This window comes from Garra rufa, chromosome 4, assembly GCF_049309525.1.
Source record: "Garra rufa chromosome 4, GarRuf1.0, whole genome shotgun sequence".
In the NCBI taxonomy this organism is placed as follows: Eukaryota; Metazoa; Chordata; class Actinopteri; order Cypriniformes; family Cyprinidae; genus Garra; species Garra rufa.
The window spans coordinates 8,785,454-8,792,208 of NC_133364.1; positions in this window are offsets into that span (position 1 = coordinate 8,785,454).

The following is a 6,755-nucleotide window of genomic DNA, read 5'->3' on the forward strand; positions in this document are numbered from 1 at the left end:
CTCTTTGTCGATTAACAGAAATGTTTCGCTTTTTGTCCTTTACATACTGTAATATACATAACATCCTTTGCGATGCATATATTTTTTTTTTTAGGTTCATTTCATAGTTTTAATGAGTACATTTTAATAAAAAGGCATTTAATTTAAGGAATAGTTTACCCTGAAATGAAAATTGCCTGAAAACCTAGTTTTTTAGATGAACTATTCCTTTAAATTAAAACATGAGTATTTTCCATTTGCCACAAGAGATTTTTAGTTTTTTGGTCCTATATGTTCACCAAGGCTGCATTTATTTGATCAGTAAAACAATAGTATTGAGAAATATTATTATACAATTTAAAATGTTTTGTGTTTGAATGTATTTTAAAATGTAAAAATATGATGCTTTTTCAGGATTATTTGGTGAATAGTTAAAAAACATTTGTTACAACAAGGTGACATTTGTTAACATCAGGTAATGTATTAACTAACATGAATGAACAATGAAAAATATTATATTTTCTCGCAATTATGAGTTTATATCTTTAAATTATGAAAAAAAGTCAGAATTGCGAGGTATTAAGTCTTTGAGGGGGAAGACGACTGATATTTTTTTTGCAATTCTGAGTCAATTCTGAGAATCTCAAAACTCTGAGAGAAAGTAAGTCATAATTGCAAGTTTATATCTTCTGAGGAAAAAGGATTTATAAATTCTAAGGAAAAAAGTCTTAATTGCGAGTTTATATCTTGAAATTCTGAGGAAAAAAGTCGAATTGCAAGTTATTTAGTCTCTGAGGGGGAAAACAACTGATATTTTCTCGCAATTCTGGGTTTATTCCTCAAAATTCTGAGGGTAAAAGTCAGAATTGCAAGTTTGTATCTTGAAATTCTGAGAAAAAAAGTCTGAATTTGCGAGGGAAGACTGATATTTTTTTTTTTTTTTTTTGCAATTCTCAGTTTATATCTCAAAATTCTGAGAGAAAAAAGTAGAATTGCGAGTTTGTATCTTGAAATTCTGAGAAAAAAAGTCTGAATTTGCGAGGTATTAAGACTTTGAGGGGGAAGACTGATATTTTTTTTTTTTTTTTTGCAATTCTCAGTTTATATCTCAAAATTCTGAGAGAAAAAAGTAGAATTGCGAGTTTGTATCATGAAATTCTGAGAAAAAAAGTCTGAATTTGCGAGGTATTAAGACTTTGAGGGGGAAGACTGATATTTTTTTTTTTTTTTTTTTTGCAATTCTCAGTTTATATCTCAAAATTCTGAGAGAAAAAAGTAGAATTGCGAGTTTGTATCTTGAAATTCTGAGAAAAAAAGTCTGAATTTGCGAGGTATTAAGACTTTGAGGGGGAAGACTGATATTTTTTTTTTTTTTTTTTGCAATTCTCAGTTTATATCTCAAAATTCTGAGAGAAAAAAGTAGAATTGCGAGTTTGTATCTTGAAATTCTGAGAAAAAAAGTCTGAATTTGCGAGGTATTAAGACTTTGAGGGGGAAGACTGATATTTTTTTTTTTTTTTTTTTGCAATTCTCAGTTTATATCTCAAAATTCTGAGAGAAAAAAGTAGAATTGCGAGTTTGTATCTTGAAATTCTAAGAAAAAGTCTGAATTGTGAACAATTGTGAGAATAAAAGTCAGAATTATGTCCCCTTAATGTGCCCAAACAGTAGTGTATATATTCAACATTGTATTATATTGGCCATTAGCTACCTTGATTTCTAATGACAAAAATCTGCCTTTTAATAAACCTCATTCACTAAACAAGTAGGGATTGCAACTACATCAAGAACATGGCCACCCGCATTGCATAAATCAGGAGAAACCAGTGCCTTTCCCACTGGCTGGTGGTCTTCCCTGACCTTTGACAAACCTTTGTCCCTGTTAACCTCTCAATTAACCTCAACACAACCCCACCTGTGCTGCCTTCTGTTCCCACCGACAACCTGCTGCCGCCCCCCTCACTTCCTTCTGTCATTTTCTGCCCAGATACCGCCTGCCAGAAAATTACCATCTTATTTCACTAATGGCATTGCTGAAAATATTGGAAGTCGTCTCTAATCACATGGGAGAGTTTTTTTTTTTTTTGTTCTTTTTCCTCTGTATTCTTCCACGTTTTTTCCTTGTTCAGAAAGAGGGGGAGTTGAGAAGTCCAGGTAAGTGTGCAGTGACCTTTTCACAAAGTCACCCACCTCTTCTCCTTTTAATCAAACCCCCTCTGTTCCTCTCTGTGCCACTGCTTGTAATGTCACAATTAAGGTGGCTCCATTGTTTCTGTTTTCAGGCTGGAGAGATGTAGCGCTCCTTCGTACCAGGGTCATTTCTCTTACAATATTAAATAAGTCATTAGAGACCCGTGACCACCACCCCCACCTCATATGGCGGAAATGACTCTCTGCTGTTGCCCGCCACCTTTTGTAGTAGTCTAAAATTGCATATTCAGAGTTGTGGTTGCACCGTTCTTGCATCATAAGAGGACATGCAAATATGCAGTTTGATTTGTGCAAGTGATATTGAATGATAAAGAACTTCTGACTACCAGCATCTAACCCAACAATATGGCTGCTTTAGTGATAATTATGACAGAAGAACTGTACATCCAAAGCAATGCTTCTTTCTTCTGAAATATGTACTTGTGCAGGGATTTGCAGCCTTCAAAGGTTATATTTTCTTTAGAGTTACATTCTTAATATTCATAGGTGCTTTGTGAATTAGACTTATGTCAATTAACACACACATTCCCCTAATAGGCTATCTTTTATGGTGTGCCAAAAATAATTTACCTAATTTAGTGTTCTTGATCAAAAACTGCTTTTTAAAAATTGCTTATAAATCTGTCATTACACTGTATTATCACCAAATCTCAGATTCAAACTTTTTAAGTTGTTGTCTTTCAGTTAGCAAAGGGTTTGTGTTACTTTTTGGAACTGATTGGTTGTAGGACTATGAAAGGCCATTTTTGCCACAAAAAAAGGTAATAGCATTTTTTTTAGCTCACGATTCTTACTTTTTTTTTCTTAAAATTGTGAGTTATAAAGGCAAAATTGCAGGATAAAACCTTGCAATTGAGAGAAATAAAGTCAGAATCGCATTATATCAGCTCTCTATTCTCTTTTTATTAGAATTGCAAGTCTCTGAGGGGGGGAAAAAGACTGATTTTCTGAGCAAATTTTTCTTTTTTCCCTGTCAGAGACTTGCAATTCTAATAAATAAAGAATAGGTAGAATTATGTCTAGCAATTCTGAGAAAAAAAAGAAAAGAGAGTTTATATGCAATTCTGACTTCATTTCTCACAATTGCAAGTTTATATCCCGCAATTCTGACTATAACTCGCAATTGTGAGTTAATATCTTACAATTCTGAGTTTGTAATTCTCAGAATTGTGAGTTTAAAACTTGCGGTTTTGAGGGTTTTTTTTCTTGCAATTGCTAGCTTATATCTTGCTAATTCTGACCTTATAACTCGCAATTGTGAGTTTGCAAACTTTCAATTCTCAGAATTGCAAGTTTAAATCTCACAGTTTATGCACTTTAGGTTATGAGTGGACAAAAAAAACATTATTTTGTGGATCATTTTGACAGTATTCACTCAAAAACTGAGGTTGGTAAGACCTACAACCAAACATTTCCAAAAATAAATACAAAACCTGTGCTAATTTAAAGAAAGCAAGCTGATCCAATATTGGTATTGACAATATATTGAATCCAAAATTTGATAATAGCAAAACAATAGGACAGTCATTTTTGACTGAGAACACAAGGTAAGGTGATAAAAATCTCAAATAAGTACAAAAATGATCAATTTTTTGTATTTTTTGGAAAGTTGTTATACCTTGTATGAGAAAGTCTGTTGATTTTAGTCCAGTATAATAACATTAACATTAACTAGCATATTTGGGAAAACAAAAATCCTCTTCTGGTCAAAATGAGCAGAACACGGCATGAGGAATATACCAACATCATTTTCCATGTATAATGCAAGTATTATCAAATCAGTTCAGTAAAATTATTATTGAAAAATTGTTGCTTTGTGAACCTTATCCATCCCTTGTCTTGAAGTCAAGCAGTTCTGTTCATCGCCATATGCATAATGTACCATCCTGCCCTTTTTAAACATCAGAGTCAATGAGGGCTTTGAGTGGACAGTTTCTCAGATATTAGAGTTTGAAAGGGAGATCTGTCAGTCAGGTAAGCAAAGGCAAGACGTGGAGGACACGGAAGGGGGAAAAATAGAGTTCAAGAAATGTCACTCTCAATTAATCTCCTCAGGTCCTGTCCCCATTAAAACCCTCACACATGGGGGATGCTTTACAATGCAAATGGCCTCATTACCTAGCCAACCTAATTGACTGTGACAAGGGCCGGGGATGTTTTGCATTCAATATTTGTGTTTTCTTGTATTACTAGTTATTTGCTCACAGTTGTGGCAAAAAAGTGGTAACATGACAAAATGTTTTATTTGAATTCTATCGCGTGTTATTTTTGCAAGCGTCTGTTTCTAACCTAAGCTTGTCACTCTGTGCATTTATCTTCCTTTTTGGAATTTTGTTCCTAAAAATTGTATTAAGTGTAAAATAGACACGGCGAATGAAATGTAAATGATTCGCAGGTTTGTATTTTGTATTTCAGCTCTGCCTCATTGTACTCACACCTTAAATATTTAAAGACCCCCTCCATAAAACCTTTGCTGCTTTACAAGGGCACCGCATGCTGTTTAATCTCTCTTTACCTGCAGGCGAAGCAACAGCAATGGAACGACAGCAAGCGGTAGTTAGCGAGATCAGGAAAACAAGCCCACAGCCACAGACGGGGCATGGAGCGGTTCAAAGTTTCTACGGTTCGCCTTTTTGAAGTCGAGCGCTGACAACACCGGCTTTGGGTTTAAAATGAAAGAGGCGTATTTTGAACGTATGTCTTAACTTCTCATATGCATTTTCCTAACTATCAAGAGCTGCTGTGAAGGCTTGTCTAGCCTATTAGCGGGGCATTAAAGTTCTGCACCTTCAACTTTTTTCTTTTCTGTGCCCACTAAATGCATCGAACCATGGGAGAGGCAAATTGATTTGGACGTGTGGTTCGGAAATGCCTGTTTATTTGCTTGTTCGCAGTCCTTGAGCTATAAATTGGTTGTCACCTTTGCTACTTGTCATTCTTTGATATGGATGTGTTGTGCGTACCAAAGCAGGGCGGTTGATTGTTTGCTCTTAACATCACTTAAATGAAAGGCCTCAGTAGCCTGTAGTCATTCTCAATGACTGGCAGTTTTGTTTGTCGTGATGCTTTGAGCTTGGATTTGACAGTAATTATGTATAAGAAGAAAAAAAGCATGATATCTGATAGCAGTTTTCTTCTGGCCTTTAAATACGCGTCTGAACGTGCAGCACATTTAGCTATTTATGGTTTTGTCAATCAGCAGTGGAATGCATGGTTTATGAGAGATGAACACTTTAATCACTTTGTTTTTTCAGTCTAATATCTTGTGGTGAAGTCAGTGGCTTGTCAAATCTGGCTAGCATGTTTACTCAAGTCTGTCAGTGTGAAGATCTGATGCTGTCTTTGCACTGACATCAAAACATTATGATAGGATGTGCTAGTATGAATATCATGAAACCCAAATTTTACCCTCAGATCAACTGAGAAATGAAGTCATGCTTGTATATTTTGTTTAAAGAAAATGAAGCCTATTTTAGGATCATTATTAGGATTTATGTCAGTATGAATTTTATATTGTGACATTTATTTTAATGACAACTTCCTCCAAGGTTGTAGATATATATTTTATATTGCATTACGTATACATATACATTACACAAGGATGCTCAATTTAATTTTTTTTTATGTCAAATGGTTTATCTGTGCCCAGACTGCCCACATTCTTGGCCATATTTCCAAAAAAAAAAAAAAAAAATATATATATATATATTTAAAATTTATGTCTGTCTGTATACACTGCCGTTAAAGGAGAAGTTCACTTTCAGAACAAACATTTACAGATAATCTACTCACCCCCTTGTCGTTCAAGATGTTCATGTCTTTCTTTCTTCAGTCATAAAGAAATTGTTTTTTAAGGAAAACATTTCAGGATTTTTCTCCATATAGTGGACTTCTATGGTACCCCGAGTTTGAACTTTCAAAATGCAGTTTAAATGCGTCTTTAAATGGTTCTAAACGATCCCAGCCAGGAAGAATGATCTTATCTAGCGAAACGATAGTTTGTGGTTTAAATGAAAATTTATATACACCTTATTCAGCCCGCTGCCATTTTCAATCGAAAATGAGGCTGTGAGGGATAGCAGTCCAGCAGCGCCCACTGTGGCGTATTGTTGCGTACCGGGATGGAGATCGTTTAGTCATAAAAATAAAGAGAATATATCATTTCACAAATTTCCACAGGACAAAGAACTTAAGAAAATGTGTATTATTAAAGTTCGACGGGACATGTAACCTAACTTTCAGGTAACAATATTGCATTTATTTAAGAAAATGACTAGCCGGTTGGCTAATTGCTCATTTATAATGAGAGCATGTTTATCTTCCTTTAAACGTTTACGCAGAGCTAAAATGTCATGTTTTACTACAACAACTAAACTAAATATCTCTATTTTGTATAGATTACAAAGAACACAAAAGTGTGCTCAACATTTTACTCAGGATTGTTTTTCAAAAACACTGACTGGAATTAGGAAGGGTTCAGCTCCATCTGTGTTTAACGTTACCTGGACTCAAATGCCTCACGAAAAGAAAACCTTGCGATCGTAAATGAAAAAGATATTATTTTC